Consider the following 10513-nt stretch of genomic DNA (forward strand, 5'->3'; position numbering starts at 1 on the left):
AGTTTCCAAAACTGGAGAGGGACTTCCCCGCCCCTCTCACAGCATCCCTCGGCCACCCCCGGATCGACTGCTCCACCGCCCCGGCCCTGGTGCGGGCCGTCACGCTCCGGTCCCCGAGGCAGGTGGTGATGACGCAGTTGGTCACAATGTTGAACTGAGTGACAGTGGCACAATGGTGAAAGCCAGGTGCTCCCTGCCCTTCTTGTCCCTCTGGGACCAGATGGAGCCCAGGCAGTGGTAGGGCACCGCTTTCTTGAACAGCTCCTGCGGGCAGGGGAGGGGCTTCCGGCTCTGCCGCACTGCAGCTCAACACCCACAGTCCTCCCCAGGCCCAGGCAGGGTCACTGGTCGGAGCTGGAGCTCTGGAAGCTGGGGACGTAGGGGGCGACCATCTTTGCTCCCGGCCTAACCTCAGCCTCTGGGGACTGCGCCCTGTGTGTCCAGCGCAAACCTTGTCTCATACGCTCACGCCCACCCCCCCCACAGCCCCGCCTCTGCCGCCCTCCCAGGGGTCTCAGCCCCAGAGTGTGAACCCCTGCTTTCCCAAACAAGGCTCAGAGTGGTCAAGGAGATCTCAGACGTTGGAAACTGTGACCAACGTTAAAATCACGTTTGCATTCGACCGAGACTCTCCACTTCCAGGGATCTGTTATAAACAAAGATGTATGGACGCGGACGTTCCCTTCAGCACAGTGATGGGGGGGGAAATAGGAAATGGACCCAACATGCACAGTAGGGGCTCTTCGGAAGCTGTGATTCGGGGCCCCAGGAAATGCAAAAGAGGAAGAGGATGGACTGAGCAGTGTCCGCCAGGGGAAACCGGGCTCTGGAAGAGCACATGCCCCAGAATCCTCCCTCCCTGATTCCCGCAAAGGCACAGGCATACACAGAGGGGGAGGGCGGGAAATGGGGCACCACCTGCTAGAGTGGGAGGACTTTGTTCTTTAGTTAATTCTTAAATCCTTTAGAATTCATTATTTTACATTTATTGTCCTTGGAGTAAAAACCTTTAAAAGATAAAAATGAAATAATGTACTTTATTCCATAGATGAGTGTTAGATAACATACAACCCTCCAGGTCCTCCCGTCCTGTCTCACCTCGGCCTGTGGGTGGGCCGCCCCATGACGGCTCCCAGCGTCCCTGCCTCTGCCACACATGCCTGTGTCATCCCTCCCCTGAGAGTGGATGGGCTTTGGGACTGGGTTCAAATGAATAGAATTGGGCAAAAGGGATGGGCAGTTGTTTCCAAGACTGGTTTATGAAAAGTCTGTGACTTTCTGCCTGGTTCCCTCCCTCCTGTGTTCATTCTCTCTCCCTGTCTCTGTCTCTCTGTCTCTGGCCCAATGTTCTAGAGAAGCAAGATCAGGTATTAACGAGCTGCCCTAAGAGGCTCCAGTGCAAAGAACCGACACTGGGTCCCGGCCCACAGACAGGAAAGACCCGAGCCCCCGTCCAAACTGAATCCCGCCAATAACCCGAGAATGATCTCAGAGACAGACCCCTCCCTGACTGAGCCTCAGCTGAGACCACAGCCCAGCCTCCTGGGGGACCTCGGGGCAGAGGCTCCCAGCTGAGCTGAGCCTGCCTCCTGGTCACAGACACCGAGAGGGTCAGTGTTTGTCCTTGTAAGCACTACGTTAGGGGATGCTGTCGCATGGCACAGACACCGGGACGTCCTTCCGGCCCCGGGTCTGGCCCTGCCTCCCCCATCCCCCCACCTCCTCTCCTCCCAGCTCTCTCCAGCCACACTGGCTCCTGTCGCCTGCTCTCCGGCCAGAGTCTCTTCTGCCTCCGAGTCTCTGCACCTTTGAGCTCCCCGCCCCCCCCCCCAGCTCACTGTCACGGAGTGTGCAGGGCTGGCTGCTCTTGTCTTTCTGGTCCTGGCATCAATGTCACCAGGGAGCCTTTTAGACCCCCAGGGGCTCCTGGCCCTCCTTCCAGGACCCTGACTCATTCCCTAGAGCACTTGCTCTTCTCTCCCACGTGGATTTGCTTTCCTGCTCTTGTCCATCTGCCCCTCCAGGCTGTGAGCTCCTGCAGGGCAGGGACCATCTGTCATGTCAGCACCGCTCCCAGGGCTAACAGGGCCCCTGCTCAGGGTGAGTGCAGGGGGGACGGTAGCTGAATGATCTATAGAGGGTCTCAGAGCCCCCTCCCGCCTCTGAGCAGCTCCCACTGTGGGCCTGGAGGCTAACAATAAAAGGTGCCTGTTGGGTCCGCGGCAGGGGGACGCCCAGAATGACCCCGGGTGTCCCTTCCCTGCTCCAGTTTCTCCATCCGGTAGAGTGCGCACAGCCTGCCCCCTGGTGGTCATCCCTGGAACTGCAGCCCCAGGCAGGAGACCAGAAAACTAACCACAGAACTTGTTGGGGGTCCTCAAGGCAGTGGTTCCACCAGGGCCGAGGGGGCAAACGAGCAGGACCTGCCGGCTCCTGGGGGATGAGAGGGACCTCAGAGCCTCTCTTGTTCCCCTCCTTCCCTCCACTGTCCTGGTGTCCAGTTCACTCCGGAGGCCTCCTCATCCCAACCAGGGCAGTGACTCCACCCACTTCCAAATGCGGACCCCCAGGCGCCAATAAGGAGGGTCTTGTCCCTGGTCCCCGACGAGTGGTCCAGTCTCTGCCACCTTCTGCACCCCAGGTCCCCTGTCCCTCAAGTCTGTCCCCTGCTCAGAAGGGCCTCGGGGGGTAGAAAGCATTTTCCAAGGACTCAGAGCAGAGTGGGTCAGGGATGGAGAACCAAGGCCCGCAGACTCCTCTGCAAGCTTATGGGCCCTAGGGATCACCCCGTCTGTGCACCCACTTTACAGAGAAGTAGGCTGAGGCCTCCTCTCCTATAGCTCCTCCACAGTAGGGGTAGGTCTCATCCTAGTGCCCGGTGCCCAGAGTGGTGGACACAGGGCCCTGGACCCTGGGGACCCCCTGCCATCAGCCTGGCATCTCTCCCCTCCCCGTGCTATGGGACCAGGCATGTTGCTAGGGAGTCAATATCCCTGCCCCATGGCAGAGCTGCCCCCAACCTCCTTCTCAACCCTCTCACCTCCCCCATATGCACTCCCCTCTGACCCCCAGCAGGGCAGTCAGTATGTGAGTGTGTGTGTGAGTGTGTGTGTGTGTGTGTGTGTGCACACCTGTGCCCTTGTGGGGAGGCCCAGAGGGATGGGCTCCGCATGGGAAGGGTGGGCAGGGGTCCTCCAGGATCTGAGGGACTCTCATCTCAGAGTAAACCCCATGGGAGGGTTGAGGCTGGCCGGGGGTCAAATCTAGGACATGGCTGTTAAAATGCAGACAGGCAACAAAACTCAGTCGCGGCGCCGCGGCGAGACACGTCCTCAGGGTACAGACCAAATCAAGACTGGGGTGCGATGTTTTTGCTGGACCTCTGGAAGAATTAAGTTGCCAGGGAGGTCCTCGAGGCTGAGAGCCCCCAAATTCTAGTCCTCAAACCTGGAGAAAGAGGCACGTTTCCTAAAGGACCCTGGGGTGGCCCTGGGCACCTGGAGTACATTGGAATCAAATGTACAGAAAACCCTCCAAGCCCCGCGTGGCTGAGATGGGGGTACGGCTGCCGCGGGGCGACTTCTCCAGTCAGGAGACGGGCTGAGCGCCTTGCACACATGGCGCGTGTCCCGACGCCTCCTTCAGATGTGACCGGAGCAAGTGAACATGTGAAAGGGAAGCGTCTCAGAGGACAGAGACAAGAGGACAGCACACTGCAGCCGCAGAGCCAGTGCTTCAGGGACACCCCCCCCCCAGAGGGGGCCGCCCTGCTCCTCTCCGGGAGCTCCCAGGCCGTCATCCGCCCTTGGTCCACTGGGGATGCTGACCCCTGGGCTGGGGCCACTTCTCGTTCAGCTGGAAGGTGTGTGATGTAGCGGAGCCCCTGCAGGACGCAGACCACAAGGGTCCACTTTCCAGCACCCCGGTTACAGGAGACTCAGAGGACCTGAGACGCAAGGTGGGACGAAGACCCCTGACGTGAGCTGTTGTGGCTGCGAGTGAGGACCAGGCAGTGAGTCAGAGGATGAGGCAAAGTGACGCTGTGCCCGTTCTGAGCCTTCAAAGGGCCCCTGTTCCTTCTTCATGGCCACGAGACAAGCGCCACAGCTGAAGCACAAGCGGAGCAGAGCCGGCCCAGATCAACCCACCTCCCGCCGACACAAAACTGTCAGAACAAATGCAGCCGAGCTCCACAGCTGAGCCCAGCCTACATCAGCCAATCCCAAGCTGAGGCCAGCCTACATCAGCCAATCCCAAGCTGAGGCCAGCCTACATCAGCCAATCCCAAGCCGAGCCCAGCCTACATCAGCCAATCCCAAGTTGAGCCCAGCCTACATCAGCCAATCCCAAGCCGAGCCCAGCCTACATCAGCCAATCCCAAGCTGAGCCCAGCCTACATGAGCCAATCCCAAGCCGAGCCCAGCCTACATCAGCCAATCCCAAGCTGAGCCCCAGGCAGGGAAGCTAAACACATTCGTAGGGGGGGAATTCCCTGGTGGTCCAGTGGTTAGGACTCGGCACTCTCACTGCCCAGGTGAATCCCAGGTTCAGTCCCTGGTTGGGGAACTAAGAGCCCACAAGCCACGTGGCGTGGCCAAAAAAATAAAATAAAAATACATCTGTGTGGCTGTTTGTTAAGCAGCAGGGGCTGACTGATTCAATCCTGTCGTTTTCTCCTTAGGTGATCTCATCCGTGTGCAGCCTCCGTCACCAAATAAATATCAGTCACTCCAAAATATCTGTCTCCCACCTTGACCTCTGCTCTAGACTCGCGCTCCCTCAGGACACCTGCATCCGGGCATCCCTGAGCTGCTCCGAGCTCAGCCCCGGCCCTGCACCCACGCCCTCCCCTCCATCTCCACCACTCTGGGCTTTTTCAGACTGTTTCATCTTCCAGGGAGGGCCTGCTCCCTCCCAGCCTCACCATAACTTTCTCAACCCGCACTGCCTTTCATTTCTCAGCTCAAACGTCACTTCCTCCAAGAAGCTCTCCCTGGCCCTTCCTCCCGACCTGGAATGAGCCAGGCCTGCTGTGGTGCGCACTTGGCACCTCTGGACGTATTCTGAGGGTCTATGACTGTGTGCTTGGATGACTGAGTCAGCGTCCGCCTCTCCTAAAGAGAGAACCATGGCTGCCTGTGTGCCCACTGCTCTCTCCCCAGCAGCCAGCACGATGTCCGCGACATGCGTGTGGTGCGTATAAGCGTACGGCTTCCTGAGACAGTGTAGGGTGTCACGGGACGCGGAGGACGGTGGCAGAGACTCACTGCAGAGAAAGCACGTGGCACATTACATGGGACCCGTGGTCTATTTTGCAGCAGAAAAGGCCAAGCTGCACCTTTTTGCCGCGTAATCCAGAGGACACAGGCCAAAGGGGCCTGGCTTCGCATCCCCCGCCCGGTCAGCATGTGCCCCTCACCCCATCCCTCAGTGATCGTAAAGGACCCTGCTGGGCTACAGCCACGGGCCCCAGGTTCCACATCCTCAGAGGCCTGGGGTCCCCAAACACCACTCAACAACCAGTTGGATGTGAAAGCCTGCAATTTGGAACAACACTCCTGCGGTCTAGGTGGACCACAAGTCGAGCCTCAAAGGGAAGCGCAGGTGGGTGGCAGCTCACTCTCACGGCAGGATGGTGTGTGCACAGGAAGCTGTGGGAGAGGAAAGAGGCAGTGAGGGCGTGGGGGACTGGCTCTCCCGGGGGCCTCGGGCACCGCAGAGGGCAAAGCCGTGCAGCCCCGGCCCCCAGCCACACGGCAGAGACCTGGCCAAGGCAGCATTTGTGTTCTGGGTGCCGTGGGCTCGCACACGTGGCCGTGCATTCACGGTGGCTTTAGATCTTTAACAAGTGCCCTTGTCACCGCTCCACCTCTCTGTCCCCCACAGGAGCCAGCACCCCAGCGGGATGGGCACGGGGCCGGGAGCGGTGCTGCCCGAGCGCTCGCGGCCGCACTTTACCATCTTTCGGGAGAACTGTCACACTGCGGGCGAGCTCCAAAGCCTCACACACGTCTATGAACTTTCTCATACTCAGGAAGCTGGCCGTGCTCTGCCTGCCTGCAGTGGGGAAGCAGAGCCGCGTCATCAGCCGTGCGATGTGGCACCTGCCCCTCAGCCCCGGAACGCCCGCAGGCTTTGGGACAGACAAGCAAGGTGCGTGCGCTCAGGGGCAGGCGGCTACTGGTGGGTGACAGGAAGCGTCGGCCAGGGCAGGTCCCCAGAGAGCCTTGGGAGGTGGGGTCACCATGCAGGGTCACCACGCAGGGCCCTCCAGTTCCTTCTGGCCAGTCTGGCCGCTGCCCCTCCCGTTGCATCCCTGGACGGGTCCACCCTGACAGAGACGCCCCAGCACCCCCTCCCGCCCTCTCTGTACCACCCACCCAACCCGGGGCAGAACCTCTTCCTGGTTCACCTCCTGCCCCCCAATCCTGCTGTCAGCCTGGGGGCCTCTGCCTCCACATGGACAGCCCGCCCCTCCCGGCCTCTGCCTTTCTGACCCCCCTCTGCAATGGCCTCCCCACTCGCCCCTGGGGGCCCCTCCCAGACCCTCCCGCATGGTCTCCAAGCAAAGGGTCCCGCGCTCTGCCCTCCCTCCCTCCCTCCCTCCCTCCTTCCCTCCCTCCCTCCCTCCCTTCCTCCCTCCCCCCTCCTCCCTCCCTCCCTCCTCCCTCCCTCCTTCCTTCCCTCCCTCCCTCCCTCCTCCCTCCCTCCCTCCCTCCTCCCTCCCTCCCTCCCTCCCTTCCTCCCTCCCTCCCTCCCTCCTCCCTCCCTCCCTCCCTCCCTCCTCCCTCCCTCCTTCCTTCCCTCCCTCCCTCCCTCTGCTCACATCCTCGGCCAGCCCTACCTCCCCACGTCACCCCTCCTGCCAGGCCGCACCCCACGGGCCATGACCGGCCACTGTGGGCTACGTGTGTGTGTCCCCGAAATTCACGTGTTGAGTCCCCAACTGGGTGGTCATAGGAGGCCTTGGGAGGTGATCGGGGAAGCTGAGGTCGTGAGCGTGGGGCCCTCACGAAGGAGCTGGTGCCCTTACGGGAAGAGGACGAGACCAGAGCACCGCCCCAAGCCCTGTGCGAGGACACAGCGAGAAGGCGGCCGTCTGCAAACCACCAGACCCCACAGGCTGGCGCCCTGGACTGAGGGGTGAGTGCCCATCATGTGGCCGCTGGTCTGGGTGTCCAGCACGATGCCCGCTCGGCCCCCACTCGCTGCCCCGCACACCCGGCCACTGGACTCACTGAGGAGAAGCAGGGTCTTGGTGGCCTGGCCCGCCCGGCCCAGGCGCAGGTAGACCACGCTGTCCTTGTAGTCAGAGGTCAGAACGTGGAAGCCCGCCACCCCCTTCACTGGACGGGAAGAGAAGCACAGAGTTGCCTGCTCGCGCCTGGATGGTGGGCCCCGACCCCCTGACCCCTTCCGCCTGCACGGCGGGGGTGTCTGGAAGGGCCACAGAGTCCCCTCCACCCAGGCCCCCGGGGCACACGCCTGCCACGTCGGCTCTGGGCCACGGTGGCCTGACCGCGTGTCCTGGGCGTTCATCCCCACCGGCCCACGTTCTCAGAGGAGGACAGCTGGGGCCAGTGCGGTCGGTAGCCCAAGCCTGGGTCCTGGTGGCCAGGAAGCCCTGGACACCCCTCCCCTTGCTCTCCCGAGGGCCCAGCAGTTACGCACAGGTGTTCCTGAACACAGCCCTCTTCCTGTCTTTCCGCAGGATCAGCGAGTGTGCCTTGCACCCCTGTGACCTGGGGGGAGGCGGGCTGTGAGCCCCTTCTGGGCTCTGCCACCCTGGGACTTTCCAGCGTGGACCCGGACCGGTCCCACAGCTCAGGGGAAACACTCCGAACACCCTGTGCCCGCTGAGCCCCTGGTGCACTGTGGGAGCCTCTCCCAAAAGCAGCCGTTTGAGTTTTAGGGGCAGAGGGTGATGGGTATTGGGGTTTCGGGGACAGTCCTTGTGGGATTTCCAGACTGACGCTCGGGCCTGGTCCCCGCCCCCACCCCCCGCTCCCTTTCCCCTCCCTGGGCTCAGGGGTCTGCAGAGGATGTGCTGGCACCCCTGCCCTGGTCCACTCACCGGTTAAGGACGAGGACCACCCTCAGCTGGCCCATGTTGTGAACCTTCACTAAAGATGCCCCCAGCTTCCTCTTGTCTCTGGCCGGCAACAACCCCTGGGTGTCAGAGGCGATGGCAACAATGTACCAGAACCCTGAAAACTGTAGAGAGGGTGCTGGGGGCACAGGGTCTGGGCTGCCACACGGGTTCGGCCCCCACCCCAGGTCCCAGAGAACCCACAGGACAGGGGACCCTAGCCTGAGGCCCAGAGCATGTCCAACACCCACAGGATGGCACGGCTCCTGCCTCGGGGCCCCCGCTGCCACCCCAGGCTGAGGATGCACATGCCCGGCTGCTCTAGGGCCCGGAGCGGCACCAGGCAGGGCCCTGGGCACCGGGTGTCAGAGCTTCCTGCCCACATGGGCCTCGTGGGGGCCCCTTCCCTCCCAGCTGGCCCCCGCACCCCATCCCACTGCTCTCCCTGAAACAGAGCCCCTCCCAGTGTCCTCGGCCTGTGCCCATGGCCGCCCCCACAGGAAACTTCCACCCAGCCAGAGGCCTCATTATTCCAGGACGTGTCCTGCTCGTGCTGCCTCCCCTCTGCCCACCTGGCACCTCCGGGCCACCTCAGGCTGTGCCTGTCTGGGGCCTCTGCTACGGCCCCTCCTCGGGGCTCCTGGCATGTGGCCCACGGCCGTCAGCTGAGTTTTGAAGCCCCAGCCTGTCCCCAAAAGAGGCTGTGGGCTGCCCCACAGGGCCAACAGAAGCCTGTGCCGGAGCCCTCTGAAAGCCCGTCCAGCGGATTCCGGTGGCTCTGCGAAGACTTCCAGGGACCCCTCTTCCTGCTGCCCCTGCCCACCCTGGCCCCAGCGCCCGGCCGGTGGGCTGGGGCACGAGACTCACCTTGTCCCAGTTGAGGTTGTGGGGCTCCCTGGGGAGCTGCTTCTGTGCCAGGGACCCCCCCAGGCAGCTCCAGCACCAGGACCAGCATGGGCAACAGCCAGCCTGGCCCCATCCTGGCCCTCCTCCCAGCTGCCCGCTGGACGCCACGCTTAAATGTCCCAGCCCACCAGCCCTGCGTGGGTATCCGGCCAGCCTGCAGCCGCAAGCCAGCCTGGTGGGCCAATGGCAGGGAGGGAGCTTGGGGCCCTCCCTCCCCGCACGGAGGGCCAGCCCTACCCTTGGCCCTCGGAGCGGCACAGCTGCTGTCCCGGGATGCCCCAAAGATGGAGACCATGATGTTCCCCAGGTCAACTCCTGGGCCTCCGGTCACCATATGTCCCCTAGAGCCATTGCACCTGGCAGGGAGGCTCCTGGGCCTCCTGTCCTAGCCCCCCAGGGAGAGAGGCAAAGGTCGGAACGTGTCATTGAGTCACCTAACAGGGACGAAAGTGAAGGACGTGAAGACGGGGCTCAGATGGTGCCGGTGCTGACGCGGGGGCTGCCTTCTCGATGCCCTTAGAAGGTACTGACGTGTTCGCACATGTGCACATGCGTGTGTGTGAAGAAGGTGGCAGCCTGTGTGCACCTGACCTCACCTCAAGTGAGAGGCAGTCCCCACCCTGCTCCCAGCCCACCTCCCCTGACGGCTTGTGCTCTGCCAGGACTTCAGGACACAGGAGGACCGACAGGTTCGAGCCCTCTGGGGTCCCTGCCCCCACCCCCCATCCAAGAGCTCCAGCCAGGAAAAGCCAATCTTTCACACCCTGGGCATCCCAGCCCAGCGCCCTGCCCACTCTTCATCCAGATCACAGGGTCGTCCTCCAAACTGAGCGGACCAGCCTCCTGCCTGCCCGGAGCCCCGCCTGCCGTGAGCCCTGTGGGAGGAGCAGCCGCCTGCAGCCCAGCTTCCACCTCTGGGCCAGAGGGCCGCTGGGGAGGGACGGGGCTGCAGGCCTGCACTCTCGTGCCAGGCTGGCTCTGTGCTCTGTGCTCAGCCCTTGACAAGCCCACCCTGCCCATCCGCCTCTCCCTGCAGCCACCCGGCCCGAGGAGGCAGCTCCCTGTGGGTTCTTCTGGCTGCTCTCAGCCCAGGGCCCGAGGAGGCAGCTCCCTGTGGGCTCCTCCGGCTGCCCCCAGCCCAGGCCCCGCGCGCACACAAGCAGCTCCCTGTGGGCTCCTCCGGCTGCCCCCAGCCCAGGCCCCGCGCGCACACAGGCAGCTCCCTGTGGGCTCCTCCGGCTGCCCCCAGCCCAGGCCCTGCGCGCACACAGGCAGCTCCCTGTGGGCTCCTCCGGCTGCCCCCAGCCCAGGCCCCGCGCACACAGGCAGCTCCCTGTGGGCTCCTCCGGCTGCCCCCAGCCCAGGCCCTGCGCGCACACAGGCAGCTCCCTGTGGGCTCTTCTGGCTGCTCTCAGCCCAGGGACCGAGGAGGCAGCTCCCTGTGGGCTCCTCTGGCTGCCCCCAGCCCAGGCCCTGCGCGCACACAGGCGAGAGGCGTGGCACAGGTTTGTGGAGCCG

This window comes from Orcinus orca, chromosome 6, assembly GCF_937001465.1.
Source record: "Orcinus orca chromosome 6, mOrcOrc1.1, whole genome shotgun sequence".
NCBI classification, from domain to species: Eukaryota; Metazoa; Chordata; class Mammalia; order Artiodactyla; family Delphinidae; genus Orcinus; species Orcinus orca.